Below are 17,327 nucleotides of genomic sequence, written 5' to 3'. Positions count from 1 at the left end.
GACTCACATGGCATGAAGGGCGGACACAGGCCCCCAGCGTTTGTCACGCCCCCTGCGTTTGTCACGCCCCCAGCACACGCCCACAGCCCACGATGTGATGGCCGTACAACATGCCCCAGCATTAGTCACGCCCCCAGCCCCCGCCCACAGCACAACACAGACACACCCACAAGGGACTACTTTGCTGGCACAGTTCTTTTACCTTTTAAATGTATAGAGGAGTTGGCCTAACGGCTAAGGCGCTCAACCTCGGACCTGGGGATCTGGGTTCGAGTCTTGGTAACGACGCCAAACATCCTGTGATTCTGGGCAAATCGCTTAACCTCCCCGTGCCTAACAAAAATGAATGTGTGTCCTCATGTATCGTAACTGGTGCTATGTAAAGCGCTCTGATACCTGAATCAGTTAGGGTCAAGTTCGCGCTATATAAAACTCCGCAACAAAAAAAAAATATGGTGGCGTCTGCATAGCCTATGTCCTTCTGCTGCAACTGCCCTTTCCAATGCTGTATTCGGTGTTGTGATTGGTGCTGTGGTAACTGAGATTACCCGCCTCAAAGGTTTGGGCTCTCTCTTTATAATATTAGTATATGGATGTTAAGATTATTGAGTAAACATTGTTTTGTTTCTCAGTGCAATCCTTGAGCATGCTATTCATTAACAAAAGAGGGTTTGGAGTTCTACAATGTCACTGAACTCTTATTCTGGGACTACACTACCAGGAATCACTTATTCGACAGTATTGCTCAGTCGTTTGTGTAAGGGTTGCAGGTCAACCACATTTATAATTTGTATGGGCTCCTTGACTAAATCCTAGTGAAGGGGGTTAGAAATCTGACCCCTTTACCTCGGGGAGGGGTAAACCCCCCTGATAATGTGTCATTTTGGAACCCGGCTGATAGGACCAAGATTATCTGGATCTCTGAGTAGTTAATGATGACACCAAACCAGTATTACAGAGAAGTCTGTTGTAATATTGGGTACCACCTTCAAATGTAATAGAAACGACCAGTTTTCTGTAGGCTTTCAAGCTTGACTAATGAAAAATGATTCCCCTGTAGGAGAGATGGGTTGATATATGGCTTTAGAGGCTTATCTGATTTACTAATTTTGATATTTTATTGATAGATTATAAAAAAAGAAGAATATATGGATGAATGGGTGTTGTCCTTACGACCCGGTAGCAGGTGATAACGCGTTGATTATTTTTCTTCCCTTCTCTACAGATCGTCTGAGGAGGCCTGCCACCACCAGTACCCTCAGTGAGGCAGGAAAGAAGGCAGTAAGTAATGTAATCCTAATTGAGCTGTTGTTTTCACCCTTCACCACAACAACCGTGCAAACGTGATCTGGCTTATATGTTCAGAAAGTCCCATACCCTATCTCATGGGTTGTTTAATCACCCACTTCCAGGGGTCACAAGAATGTCCATTTTGCCAGGTGCAATAGATGTACGCACTATCCATATCTGCCATAGTCCTAGTGTGACCCTGCGGTGTATTTAGGAAATATCACCCTTCCACTAGCTGAGTGAGACAAAAATCCACTCTATGAGGCAGTCACTGTAAGCAATGAACTGGAAGCTCTCCGAAGGACGTAATAACCAAGAAAAATAGGTCTTTGTGACTCATATTATGGCCAACATACAACTGTAACAAGAAACTAATAACAAATAAGGCAATATGTAGTACAACACCCTGGCTCACCACAACCAATCCATACCTCACGGTAAAAACACAAGTGTTTCTGGGCTCCCCCTTCACAAGCCACTCACTGCACTGCCACAATTCTCCTGAGTTGTGGCTGGTTTATGGGCGTTCTCTCGTGGCGTCCACCAATCTTCAGTACACTTCTCCAGGGGATCATCGGTGGGGATAGTTTTGCTTGTCCTTTCTCTTGATTCTCCTGTGGATTGCTGACTCACAGGCTCCTCTCCTCTTACGGTGCACTTTCGGTGTGTTCCTCCAGTGGCCTCCTTCTCCTCAGAGTGGCTTCCAAAACACCACTGAATGGTGTCTTCCTGGATCGCTTTCCCTTTTGCTGGCATTGCTCCACCCCACTGTCCCTGGACAGAAAATTCCTTCCTTAATGTCTGCGGTGCATCTCCCTGTCTCAGCCCCCTCCTCTCTATTCCCATCCTTTCTTTGTTTCTTTTCCAGATTTTAATGCTGACCCTAGATTGAGAAGGAAGGATCTATGAGGATTCCAGATAGTGAGTGCGGAGAGCAGGAGGGGACCTTTCCATATCCCCATTATATGATTTTGAAGTTTTGCATTTCATATTTATTAAATCTGTTCTCTAAAAGATGGCACAACCACCTATCAAGACAGGTTTAAATTACATGGCACCAGTTAAACAACGGCGTATGAGCAAGGGTGTCACTATAACTAGGGTGCAGTGACAATTATTGTAAATCCAAATGTTGCATATGACTTTGAATTTGATTACGCATAAGTGGAGTTTGAGACTGTAGAATGAAACACTGAGAAATCTCATACCTATTGACATGCATCAACACCAGCAGATTATCAGGTTTATTGTGGCTTAGAAGTCCCTTTGACTCACCAAGAACACCAGAACTGATTTGACTGCCATATGCTGCATATACTACAGAATGTCAAAATACACCCCATAAATAAGAATGGCCCGTGGCCTGGATTGCCTGAAATTATGCCATTTCCTCACCAGAAAATTTATTGACTGGATGATGTAGTAAAATTACTAAATCAAGTTTTAGCTATTTATAAGCAGGGAAAGGCAAAATTATGTGTCAGGGTGCCAAAATTATGCATCAAGAAAAGGCAAATCATGCGACTTAATTCAAAACATTTTTATCATAGTATTACTTCATTATTTTTTTGCTTGCTAACAGTCTCTGGGCATAGGGTGCCCCTCATTATTACAGGTTTAACACCCAGATATTGCAATGAGCAACAGAAAGTTGACTGGTCAACCTTTGCATAGGGTGTTCCACTGTGCGGTGATATGTGACTGCACTTTCTGTAATCTTTTAACCGTTTGAGCTAGAAACAATATTTTTTGGGTAAAATATGTAGTTTAAGCTGCCAGATAATGGATTATGAGGCAAATGCAGCACAACCATAATTATGTGAAAAATGCTGCAACCACACGATCACATAATTCCAGTGGCCATGTTTATAGGCAATTTAGACAATTTGTACTGCAGACAACAGTTATCAGAACGTTGACATTAGATGAAATTCAATTCTGGACTGCTTACAAAACCAACCAGCTGGAAGTGATCTTTCCTCACACATCCCCCTAAAACAAATATAGTATTTTAACTATCCTCACACAACCCCCTAAAACAACTATAGAATTTTTACTGTATGTCTTCCCCTTGGGATGGTGCCACCCGTAGAGGGCTGCAACACCTGGGGAAGTGTATCTGCGAGTGTGCACACTACTACCCATGGCACCCCCACATTAGCGGTGTCACCTGACATGTTGAAACAAAAGCTAAGTGAGCACAGAGCTGCACTAGGTATGAAATGAATGGGAAATTTTGAAACAGTTTCTCAATCATTTCAAATGTCATTCAAAGAGAAGCCACAGCCCTGGCAATACATCGAAGAATGGCAACAGTTTCTGTTCAGGGCCATGACGAGAATTGACAATAATAATTATGGACGTATAAACATCTGTGGCTATGACACCTTATGATCACAAGCTGTGAAACCACAACTCAAAATAAAAAAGCAAGTAAACTCAGGAGACCAGCTAGTTATAATTTGAGGGACCATGATAAAACCAAACAGTCTGACCGGTACCATTCTTTTCCAGACTCTGAGAGCAAAAGGACAAAAAGAAGTGGCTGGACCAAGTACAGCTGAAAGGACGAGCACGTCAAGTAAAAAAGTGAATCAGGCTGTGAAGCTAGTGTTAGTGTATTGAAAGAAGAGAAATGTCCCGACTTTAAGACATACTTTAGAAATAAAAAATGTACTGCACTGACTAAAACGCCTTCCAAACTACAAATATTTTTGCAGGATGAAATTTAGGTGATGGCGATTTTAGACGGTGCAGAAGAACTGACATCAGGTCACCAGACTTTCCAGGAGCTTCTGGTAGTGTATTCCATGAAACAATATATTCAGGTTGAGACATCAAATGGGCATGTACATCATCAAGACATATCATGCAAAATAAAAGCAATATTCTGGCTGCATAAGTCTGATGCTTATAATAATTGTCTTGCAGAGGATGACTCGCTTCCAGACTTTATAAGGGATGCACATTGAAATAAAGAAGTAATGAAGCCAGCTGTTTCCTCCTTAGTAATGAAGACCTCAGTGAAAAGTATGCAAGTGAGCGAGCTTTGAAACAAGCTCCAGCCTTGTATAGAAACCAAGTGGGGTGGGCTAATGATTCTGTTCCACATGTCATTCCTTTCAGGAGTGAGCCCTAAGTACTGTTTCAATTAAGCATGGGCGGATTTTGCGAATTGGCAATCCGCAAAATTGCGTATTTACGGATTTGCAATCCGCAAAATCCGCGAACTCTCGCGAATTTTACGGATTCCTTTTTTTTTGTGTTCGCAAGTGTTTCTGCCATTTGGCAAGGGTTTTTTACCAGTTCGCAAACGTGAACTCACTTGTCGGGTAGCAACGGTCGCGACCATGTTGTTTCTACGTCTGGTTCATCACAGCACCCTCTGTTTCACCACTGCCACCCTCTGTTTCACCACTGCCACCCTCTGGCTCACCCATGCCACCCTCTGGCTCACCCATGCCACCCTCTAGTTCATCACTGTAGATTATGGGGGGAAAAGCACACCTGCCCTGCCTCAACTAACATGAATGAATTAGGGGCTGATTAATGTGTCACTGAATTTGAAATTCCAGGCTGGCACCTGCTTCCTTATCTGTAATTGCTCTCTGTTGCAGTGTAATTTTTTTAACAGGACCTTTCTTGTATACTTGTAGCTATTCTCTGAGCCTGCTGTGAGGGTCAGAGCAGGGTCATAGAATAGTTGCAAGTAGGCAACTGAACTCTGAAGGGGCCCCTCAGGAAGCACTACAGGGAATGGTTACTAATGATAAGATTGAACTTTTGCACCTGCTGAGTGCTTTCAGTTTTGCAAAAATCTAAATATCCAGCAGCATCCACAAAAAGTAATCCTTCCAGGTCAAGATCCAAATTAAAGTGACCAGCACATGAAGAAAGCACTGGGAGGAGCCTGCTGGACAGGAACAGGAAGTTGGAGACTGTGGGGCACTTCCTTCCTCCCACCCCCCCCCCAAAATGGACTCCTTGCAAAAAAAAAGTGCAGGCAAATGTCAACCTGAGGAGTTATTCTGATAAAAATCATAATTTTCAAGGTTTATGCTGCCTGCTGGTGGATTACTTGTGCGAAATTGCAAATTTTGCAATATCGCAATTGCGAGAATGTCGCTGCCCGCCGCATCTACGTGTTCGCAAGTGTTTACTCCCGCGATGCGTGATCACGGGCCTTTATGATGTACTCGCGTTGCCAAACTCTCGCTGTGCAAGGTGGCAAGCCGCGATGACGTCGACAAACCCCCGCGGGATCCCGCCGCAGGATCCAAAATGGCGCAGCACACGCAAACATGGAGAAAAACAACTCTGCAAACGCTGAATGACGGTAAGTGAACGCTGCACGCAGCAAAATTGTATAGTATTCTAGTTGGCAAGTGCGACCAAGCAAGAAATCCGCTTTGCGCGGATTTGCAAATTTTCTGCAATTTGCCGAAAATCCGCAAAATCCGCGAGCGGAACGGATTTTACGCCCATGCTTAGTTTCAATATCCTCTGAAGCCTAAAGTTAAACGTGACATATAAGCACTCTTGGAACAGCTACAATATCAAGGTATTATAGCACCTTGTCGTTCTACAGTGAATACCTATTTTAGGGTTTTAAATACTGACTGTTCATATTGAATAGTTTTAGACTATAGAAATTTGAATTCACACCTTTATTATGCTATAAAAAATGTTTAAAGCACAGGACTCATGACAAATCTGGTGCTGAAAATATATAAAACAACCCTGGACATTTCCAATTGGTTTTTCTAGTCGGAATATAGCTCAGAAAAGCCAATATTTAACTGCTTTTTTGTTCAACAGAACTTAGTATTGTTATAAAAGATTGCCCATGGGCTCTAATATTATTCCTGGTTTATTTGCAGCAAGAATCATAGAGATCTTACAGGAAGATTCCGAGGCACTATCTTATATTGATGACATATACATTACAGGCGATAGCTTGAATAAACACCTGACTAGGGTGTGCATGATAGTGAATTGATAACCAGACACAGATAAAAAACTAACTTTACAAACTCCCAAAAATGCTAAAAAATCCAAAATTGGTTACCTAAATGTGATTTTGCTTGGATATGCGCTACCCAGTGAGGTTAAGTGTTTAGCACCTGATTGCTACCTTACAACCTCCAAATACCTTTAGAAACTTACAAGCCCCGATGAGATTTCTTTGCTTTGGGGGAGCTTACTCAAAACATTTATGCTGAGTGAGTGAAGCCCTTTTTTAATTCCCCCACGTTTAAAAAAAAAACACTGGATAGAAAAACACACAGCTATCTTACATGGACTGCAAGCAGACATGTTAGAAACTAAATATTTATAGACTAGGAATCACAAAACAAGCCTAGTTACTAGAATATTTCCAGATCTTCAGGCTACACATATGTAGTTTACAATGAGGGGCAGACAACTCTCAGCTTACAAATCACATTTGTATTCCACAGCCGTAGCACTCTTCTCTACTATGGGAAAAACATTCTTCCTGCAGTGCAGACAGCCATATTGAAGGAGTGCACCTTCAGTGAAAGTTAACATTACAGCATCTGCCATTCCTACACTAGAAGCAGTGACAAAAGCTAGCATACCTTACACTAATGCTCTATGCCTGCTCTGGGTACAGTGGGTCTACTTTGTTAAGTGCAGCTGATATATTATTGCAATATGCACAAATTGATCCACAAACCTCCTATATTTTACCCATACATGAGTAAAAGAGCATGTTCTTCAAGGACAGCTCTGCACAGACTATAGTTGGAAATAATCAAAAGTAATCCATGGCTTGCACTGCAGTGCTGGGAATGTTTGAAGACAGTGACTTCAACCCTCTACACACGCACACTAAAACCTTAGGTGCCTTATTACTTGTCCTTCAGAAGGCTGATCCATCAGATCCCACATTAATAGGGTCAGATTCGTCCTTCTGTGTGCAAGGATACATGGTTGATTTAGCACATTGGCACCTGAATGGATATAGTGATTCTGAAGGGAAATCAGTTAAAAATAAACAGCTCTATAGAAAGGTGGATGTCATCCAGGATAATCTTTCCTTGGCCCATGTGCCACACACCATGCAGAATGCAGCACACATAGAAAGAGGAAATTACAGTTCTCCTTGTTAGGCCTCCCCTCGTAAGGTGTATCATTTTGGCACATTCCCAGGTTTACCAGTTCTGGACAATCTGGAAATGTGTCAAAAAGCATAGGAGTTGCTTGGGAACACCCATGCAACAATCATGGAACGCCTTCCCAGGGCAGAGTAAGGCGGGACCGCAATTTGTACTTCATTGCTTTACTGAAGATTTATGGAGCCACTCAGGGCCGCGCAAAGTGGCCTTGCGTGACTTCAAAAATCTCATTTAGGACTTGTGTCACTTTTCACCACCTAGTGTGGTGCAGGAGCTATGCAACTCACACATAATTAGGTCCCTTAATATTACTTACCTCCCCTTTGGCAGGCGCATTGATAAAAGGCTGCTTCAGCCTGGAGGATGGTGCCAGCATCCTCGGGGCTCCATAACACAGGGGCTGCATGCTGGGAGCTGGCGGGACAGCGTGGGCTTTGGGGCTACCCCCGCGGCCCATTGAAAAAATATTGAGTGTCCTGGGTAAGACCGGTCACCCAAAAATTAAAGTACATAAAAAAGAAGCTGTTTATATACTACTCAGAGATCCTGGCAAAGAGCGCCCCATAATGCCCTTCATAGGCTAATTTGCATATTTTTTATGCTTTGTGGTGCCCCAGTCTGACCAGGGGCCAACATGTTACAAAAGTGTAGAGGAGGGCTGCAGGTGGTACAGCAACCAACAGAAAATATTTCTGAAAGGTAATCCTATATTTCCTGGGTATTACAGAATGTGACCCCAGGAAAAGCTAATTCTGCTTTCAAGCTTTCATTGAGTTGAAGTATCTACTCTTCAAATGAGGGGATTCTTGTGTTTGGTCTTTTGGTTGCATTATGAGGCCTGAACAGCCGAAAAGAACGATTCAGACAGTGTTTACTGTAATTGATAAAGCTAAAAAGCTTGTCTTAATGTATTGATGTGGTGATCCACAAACAAAGCCAATAGGCCTTGCATATTTATGGGGTCACCCTTTGACAAAGCCAATAGGCTTGTTTGGTATAATAATGTGATGATCCATTGACAAAGCCAATAGACTTGCCATCATATAATGATGTGGGACCCCTTGACAAAGCCAATAGGTGTGCCTTGTATATTGATAGAGTCACCCTTTGAGAAGGCCAATAGGCTTGTTTTGTATAATGATGTGATAACTCCATGAGAAAGCCAATAGGCTTGTCTTCATATAATGATGATGTGACCCCTTGACAAACCCAGTAGGCTTGACTTGTATATTGATGTGTTCACCCTTCGACATAGCCAGCAGGCTTGTTTTATATAATAATGTGATGATCCCTTGACAGAGTCAATAGGCTTGTCTTCATATAATGGTGTAGTGGTCCCTTGACAAAGCCAATAGGCGATCCTTGTATATTAATGTGATCAACGTTTGACAAGGTAAATAGACTTATTTTGTATAATGATGTGAGAAGCCCTTGACAAAGCCAATAGGCTTATTGTCATATAATAAATGTAAAAAAAATGTAAATCCGTATTTGTAAAGCACAAACTACTCACCCTTACGGGTCTCAAGGCGCTGGGGGCCGTCGTGGAAATTAAGTGAGCTATTGCCCAGAGTCACATGGTGCTGAGCTGAGGCCAGAGCTGGGCATTGAACCATGAACCCTGTGCTCCGAAGTCAGCTGCCCTGGCCGCTGCACCACACCTCTCCACTATCATATAATAATGTGGTGACCCTTGACAAAGCTATAGGCTTGCCTCGCACAACTTCTTGAAACTTGCTTTTCTGTAGGTTATACTAGGATGTACAGGTAACAGTTTCCCAATTATGATGACTGAGTACAAAATGGACCAATGCTTCCTAATCAGTCCAGTGATCTTGAAGGAATGTATATTGTAGGTCATAATCTGTCTAAGGTTATCAGAGACAGGTTCTTTTTTTCATATATCCCAAAAAGGAGCTCCTCCCTTCTAATATTTGCTACCTTTTCCAACTCACTGTCCAATACCCTCCTGGGATAACCACTTTTTCTGAAGTGTTCTCCATGCTGTGGCATGTGAAATAATAGTAAATGTACCCCAATGTTTTTCAATAAATCAGTGGGATTCGTGTAAGTCTCTGTATAGAAAATGCTAAGTATTTTAAATTATGTTTGATGAAGGAATACGGAGATTAAACTTCACCAGGCTTTAAACTGTTCTATCATGCAGCATTGCAAATATTATTTGCAGATTAAATATACTAGCGGAAAAAGCGGTTGTTGACAAGTCTATCAGTTTTTCAAATGTTACAGAACTTTGACATAGATTTGTCAAATTTTCTTAAAGTGTCTAGATACCCCAAAAATGTACGCTACAAGTCAATACCCCATTTTAGAGAAAGGGAAGAGGTGCTTTCTACTTGATTTAATCTCACTGGCATTGTTTGAATCTGGATAACCATGGATTCATCAACTGCCATAATATAGTCATGACTTTTTTTGTTTGATCTTCGAATGAATGATGGTTGCAAAACCTGGGATATGATTTCGTTTTTATGTTCTGAAAATAATCTTTGAATGTAGTGTAAACAGAAGAAAAACAAATGGTCGAGGTTGGGTGCTGGGATAAAACAGGGCCAGATGTACGGACACATTTTCCCATTGTCACAGAATGGGTAAAACTGTTTGATACATCTGTCCCTAAATCAACAGTTGCAAGATAGAGAACTATTGAAGGTTCATGAGCAATGGGAAACAATTCCATACCATATAAAGATAATCTCCAATATTTGTAAGTTTTGCTACGCCACTGCAGGGTTAAACAGGCAGACAGTTATTTAAAGTGCACTACATCTAGTAATGAAAGGAAACCTTCTCCTTTACCTGATATTCCAAAGGATGCTTTGTGTCTTGTAATTCGAATCACTTTGTTGTTCCTTCTGTTCTCAATGATAAACCTGTTATCATTCCTGAGGATCTGAAGCTGTTCGAGTCAGGGCAGGAATCCCCAATGTTTGTTGCCTGACAATGCGTCATTTTATCAGTTACTGGATGCAAATACATCTTAAGAAACAAGTGAGTTAAACATAATTTTGTTTCAGAATATTTTTCCAGCTTCCGAGAATGCCACCCTTTTGAACCAATCAGAAACCTTACTGCTAGTAGTCTTCCTTAATTGAAGTCAATATTCTATGAAGAAGTTAAGCTGAAAATGATTTGGAGTTTACTCGGGTCCAGGTTGCTGAGAGTGCTTTTATTAGTTTTGTTAATTCACTTGCATTCATAATACACTCATTTCAATATGATCTTTTCCCTCTCTCTGATGTGAAAGGGGCAAACCCGGGAATTTTTTTTTTGAGAATAAAGAATATTTCGATCAATTGAGGAATAAATAATTGTTCGATCAATTTTGTTTCTGAATCAAAATTACAGCTAGATGTTTTCCTATTTACTGAAACAAGTGATCAGTGATTGGTGTTGAACAGTAGGAGATGTTAAAATGTTGCCATAACTTCCAATTTTCCTCCCTGTGACAGAGAAAACGTGGTGGTTTCTTTAGCCCCTTCCATGCGGCCACGATTCTGCGCCTGTGCGGCAGTTTTATTGAGTGGGCGGGTTCATGACGAACCCCAGCCGTCATCAGCACACGAGCACAGTAGTGCATGACGGCTGGGGTTCGTCATCAGCATGGAAGGGGTTAAATAAATTAATTTGTGATTGGTCCACCATAGTAGCCGAACTTTATTCCTCATATCAACGGAATTCTTAGTGGATCTGAATTTGGAACAGGCTTCAATCGTTCGTTAGTCGATTATAAAAAATAACACCATAAAATACAATCGGATTTATAAAAACATTCAATACATCATATACGAGATAAAGGTTTTCACAAACGTACTGCACCAGATAAAAATCAAGCCAGATAAAAACATGTATATACATCAGGTATTAATAAATAAAACAAAGCAGGCCGAACTTGAACCAAGTGTTTGCCTGCTAATAAAGGACTTACGTAGTTTTCTATAAAATGGGCAAAACATAGTAAAGTACAAGGTGTCCTGTGTAGAAACATTATCACAACTGAATGGCATGAGATCAGATTAATACCTGCTATCACAAGGAATTGTGAACAGGTGATGGACTAATTTAATCTGAAACATGTCAAGAGAAGTGATGGTGAATCGACATGTCAAAAGTTAAATACGGTTCTACAGAGGAAGCTGTTTGGAGCAGCAAAGAAGCTCTGACAGAAGGTTTATCCAGTGTAGAGAGCATTCTTTCTTTTTCTTTCCAGGGTTTAAAAGCCATCTCTGTCCATGCAACATCACCTGTGGTAATTGAGTCAGGGTTGTTGATAAACCCAGGTCGGCCATCTTACTATAGCGGTCCTTTACATATTTTAGCCAGTCTATTCTTGATATAAATGGCAAGGGCAGTGCAGCCCTTTATTACTAAATGATTAAAACATTTAACTGGACGTAACCAGACTGACAATAAAAGAAGCAGGCACTGCATCTGCTAAGAATCTGCTAAAAACCCTAACTCAAGTTCCTCTTGGATAACATAAGAAGAAAATCTTTGGGGAGGACGTAAAAGCCTTCTTAAAACCTTGTTTTCAACTACAACTAGGGATGACAAATTAACAAACCCCCAAATATCTCTACCATTAGCAATGATAGGAACACATTTTGCTTTATAGATGTAGAGATTTTAGTTTTATGTCCCAACCTGGTCAGAAAATCTAAAAACAGAAGGAATTATTCTAGTGAACATGTGGCACCAGGCAGAATCCACTGGAGATCAGGCCATGGAGGAATCAAATAAAACCCTTAGATAGAGAAAGGTAGTTACTCCAATAAAAACCTTGCCTTTAATTTGATAAATTTTAGACATTATAGCCCTAGGGTCAATCACCATAACATTTGATTTAGAGACGTTTGTACTCAAATCAAGGCTATCCATAAATTTCACAAAAGAATTGAACAAACGTTCAAGTCTCATAGCAATTCTAGAGATAAAGATGGCACAGTCTTCATAAACCAGCACATGGGTCGAACAATGCCGTAGCTGGGGCACATCCGTTCCACCCTCAATAAGGGCCTGATCTAGGTTGTTAATGTCCAGGGTAAAAAGAAACAGAGCCAATATACATCCTTGACGGACCCACCAATTTAATTTAAAGTGCTCTGTGCATTCTCCCAATGGCCGGGATTTAACTGAAAAAGATAAGTTATAATGAAGGGCATGCAATAATAAAACAATTTTTGCTCCCACCAGCAATCATGACATAATACCCTATAATTTTTCCCTGTTGACCCTATCAAATGCCGTACTCAGATCCATGAAAGACAAGTGTAAAGCGTAAAGCCTCTTGTTTCGCCACTATAGACTTGTTAATAATGATACATAAATTAAGACACTGATCAACCGTCCCTAGAACATTATGATCAATGGCCTCGTCCATTATAGTCTGTTCAAAACGATAAGGTAAAAAACCTTGACCACTGAACTAGTGAAGGAGAATGGGGAGATAACATGTTGGGTTGGTACAATTACTCTTTTGAAAAACAGGAACTATCCAAGAAGTAGACCAAGACTTTGGAATGGAATGTTTAGCAACTGCATTAAGGTACAAAGTGATCAACGAGGCCCAAAGTTCTAAATTCGATTTAAAAGTGCCCAAAAAAACACCATCAGGTCAAGGGGCCTTATTCGGAGGCAACACTTGTATAGCGTTACAGAGCTCCTTATTGCAAAAAACGATAGAGTTAACAAAGGCACCATTTACTGGAAAAACACATGAACCGGGCTTAAATCAGGCTTATCAGAAATAGTAAAAAAATGTCTTTCCCAATACTCAGGCGAGAATGTGGACAATAAAGCAGGTTCAACAGCGAGTTTCAGAATTGGGTGATTAACAATTCTCCAACGTTTTCTACTGACCTGCAACCTTCTAGCACCAAGCAACTTTCCCCATGCCTCCTCACATAGGAACTTCTTACGTTCTTTTAAAATGTTCTCGTACAAGGTACAACAAGATGCAATCCATGTACTGTCTCTAGGAACAGCCTTCGGAGCTTCCAGCAGAACATAATTTGACCTTGAACATTTGGCGTCAAACCATTTAGAAGGCTTAGGGCCCTTAAAAGTATGTTTACTTGTCAAAAGGGAGATAGACAATATTATGTTGCAATGCAAGAAAAGTTATATCAACTTGTAATGTAGATATATTTTGGAAATTCCCCAATTTTTCTCCAAATATCTTATGAGCTCTGAAAATACACACTTTTTCATCTTTATATCAAGCTTGTGAGCTACTGGTAGCTCTTCACCTACCTGTAAGTAACTCACATATATGCAGCCCAGCCTACTGAATTAGAGGCTATTACTTGGATGAATTTACATATGCATTCCAAAATTGAAAAGAATGTATTAAAGATGAAATGTGTGTATTTTCAGAGATGTCTGGTGTACGCTTCTTGTTGAGTCTCAACTTCAAAGGAAAAGGTAGAAACTAAATTAAGCTCACCCATGATAGAATTCATAAGATCCCCCTGAGGAGTGAGTAAAAAATGCATAGTTTCAAGAGGTGAATGAACCGCATTATCATCAATATTATTATTATTTGTGATTTATAAAGCACATGGCTACCTAAAGAAGGTTTCCCATTGCTAGCCGTCTCACAAAACCAGGATCTGCCATGTATCACAAATTTGAACAAATAGTTAACTGATATTAAAGGAGTGGAAACAACCAGGTTTTAAGCAGTTTATGATAAGCTGTGAGCGATTTACAGGCTCTCATTGTCTGTGGCAAAGCATTCCAGAATGTACTCCCTAGATATGCAAAAGTCTGACCACTTTGACAGGTTTTCTTAACTCTTGGAACTACTGCCCAATGTAAATGTCTTGAGAGGACTGGAGTAAGCAATTGGGTTATACCGAGACACTATATTTCTCAGATACATTTATGCATGTAGCATCAGCCCTTACGATGGTCTCAGCATTTAATTGGCAACAAGTGAAGAGTTTGTCACATGCTGGGTGAGGAAGTGAATTTGAGTAGGTGGAGGAGGAGGCGCGCAGCAGCATTTTGTGCAGTCTGGAGCTGTTTGAGTAGAGATTTTGCAGCACCCAGATACAGAACAATACCGTAGTCCAGTCTAGAGACCACCAGGGCCTGGAAATCCTTTCTTTGGACTGGGTTCGGAACACATGTCAGAATTGTCCTCATCCATTTAAGGATGCCGAAACACGTAGCTGCTACTTTATTAATCTGATGACTCATAGAAAGCTTATCATCGAGCCATACCCCCAGATTTTTCACCATGTGTACTGGGGTAAGAGTGGAGTTCATTGTCGATGGCAACAGATAAGGACCCCAAAGGTGGGGATGGTTGCCCACCAGCAGAACCTTCATCTTGTCCCCATCAAGCTACAGTGAGTTGGTATTCATACGCAATTAAACTTTGGCAAGACAAATACTAAGGGTTCTGCGATTGGGTTATCCTTAGAAGATAAGGATACCACAATTTGGGTCTCATCTGCATATGAAAACAAGGTAATTTCATAGGGTTCAACAATCTCTGCTAAAGGTCTAACGTAGAGATTGAAAAGAGTTGGGCTTAGGGTAGAACCCTGCGGCACCCCGGAGCTAAGATGGTGTGATTTAGACCTGTGTTGGTGTGAGTGGACTTGAAAGATGTGGTTGTGCAGGAAGGAACTCACCCAGGACAAGGTAGTGCCCTGTACTCCCATTTCTCCTAAGATAAGCAGCAGAGTGTAGTGGTTTGCTGTGTCAAATGTGGCACTGAGATCTAAAAGGATCAGTGCCGCAGCCCCACCAGTATCTAGCTGACATCGTAGATATTCAGTGACACCAAGAAGGTCTGACTCGGTGCTGTAGCCAGCACTAAAACCTGATTGCGAGGGGGGCAGTAGACCATTTTGTCAGTGTATTTTGTGAGCTGCAAGTTAATGTGTTTTATCAACACCTTGGGGGAAATAGGCCTATAATTCTTTTTAATGGCGGGGGGCCAAGGCCAGCTTCTAAGCTAAGGGAATGATATCTTCCATCAATGGAGCATTCAAAAGATGTGTGAGTTAATCCAGGACTGGGAGGGCACGCTCACTCAATACTGAGGGGAGGCAAGGGTCCAGCGGCGAGCCTGATCTGGTACCTGTGAGCAGTGAGATAAATGACATCACATTTAAAGGGTGAAATATATTCAAGGCACAGGTCATACTAAGAGGAGATCAGGAAGAACTGACTTTTGGGTGTGCCTGAGAAAGCAGTCCGTATGACTGCTTCTTTTCTTAAGAAACATTTCATCACATTCGATTTGTGAGAGTGGGATAATTGGAGCAGAGTTAGCTTGGTCAGAAACATTCTTAGCTACCTTAAAGAGAGTTTTCGGGTAGTTTTTGGCCTAAGTGATTTTATCCAAATAAAGTGTGCATCTAGCAATGCAGCATTTTTTCCGGTAGTCCTTTAAAGCCAGCTTGTGTTTTAATTTGTCCTCCTTACTATATGTTTTCCGCCAATCTCTTTTCAGACCTTTACATAGCTTTTTAGTTTTGTGCAATGAGTCATTATACCACGTAGAAGGAGAAAGAATTATATGGTTTTTCCTGCTTGCAGTGGGGACAAATGCATCGAGTGAGGTGATTGACTCACCACGGGGCATTTAGCTTCACGTAAAGAGTTAAAATCAGGGACATTTACCTTTGTCCAGCTTTCTCCAGTGGATAGAGTCTGAATTTCTCAAGAACGAGTCCATGATTGAACGGTGAGAAAAAAGTGACTGCAAAGTGGTCAGACCATGACAGAGGAATAGACTGGTCAGTCTGTATGCTCCTTAGGTTGGTGAATATAGGATCCAACATGTGTGGCCAGCTACATGGGTGGGGAGGTTTGCAATGAGCTGGATGTTACCGCCGCAAAAACTCTCTATCACAGATTAGGTCGTACTGTAGTCCGCCTTGTCATAATTGATGTTTAAATCACTCAAAACTGTAAAGTTGGACAAATTAAGGATAAGTGAACAGAGAACTTCCAAAATGCTAGAGCTCCAATTGCCCGCACATCCTGGTGGGTGTAAAATAAGGGGTCCAGACTAGGTGAAGTTCTTAGTTAGCGACAGTGAGAATGAAAGAACTACTCAGTCAGGAAGTGACAGCATATCTATTTTGCAGGCCAGGAGTTCAACAATGATAGCTATGTTGCCTCCTTTTTAATTATCGTGATCCACTCTCAGAATCCGATCACATGGGGACAGAGCTGTAATAATGTCTGGCCCTGAGGCATCATTAAACCAGGTTTAGTTTAGTTTAGTTTATGGCATTTGTTAAGCGCTTGGTTGCACAGAGAACAGTGCGTCCCCGCGCTGACGACCCTACCTACATCTCTTCAGCTTGGCTCGCAGAGGGTGAACACAGGGACACGAGTGAACTATACTGAATTTAACGTAGGGAAAAGATGGGTTTTCAGCCTCTGTCTGAACCTGGTTTCAGACGGCTCCATCCTCAGTTCGATGGGTAGATTATTCCAGTCGTTGCTGGCATGGTGTCTAAATGAGCGTCCTCCCATTCTTGCTCTATGTATCCGAGGCACCACTAATTGCATGCTACCCATTGACCTCAACGGACGTGCAGGACGATAGACTGGGAGCAAGTCCTGAAGATATGGAGGTGCTTTTTTGTAAGCTATACGGTGGGTGATGCACATAGTTTTAAATTTGATTCTTTCCTTCATTGGGAGCCAATGAAGGGAGTGCAATGCATGTTTACCCGAGGCTCTCCTAGGGAGGTTAAGGACCAGCCTCGCCGCTGCGTTCTGGACGCGTTGGAGCTGTGTTAGGCCCTTTTTACTAAGTCCACATAGGAGGGAGTTCCCATAATCCAACTGGGAGGTGACCAAGGCGTGTACCATAGTTTTTCTGGAGCTCGGGGGCAATAGGTC

This window comes from Lissotriton helveticus, chromosome 4_1 (assembly GCF_964261635.1).
Source record: "Lissotriton helveticus chromosome 4_1, aLisHel1.1, whole genome shotgun sequence".
Lineage (NCBI taxonomy): Eukaryota > Metazoa > Chordata > Amphibia > Caudata > Salamandridae > Lissotriton > Lissotriton helveticus.
The sequence above is the reverse complement of the archived record's forward strand: the minus strand, read 5'-3'. Positions refer to the sequence as shown.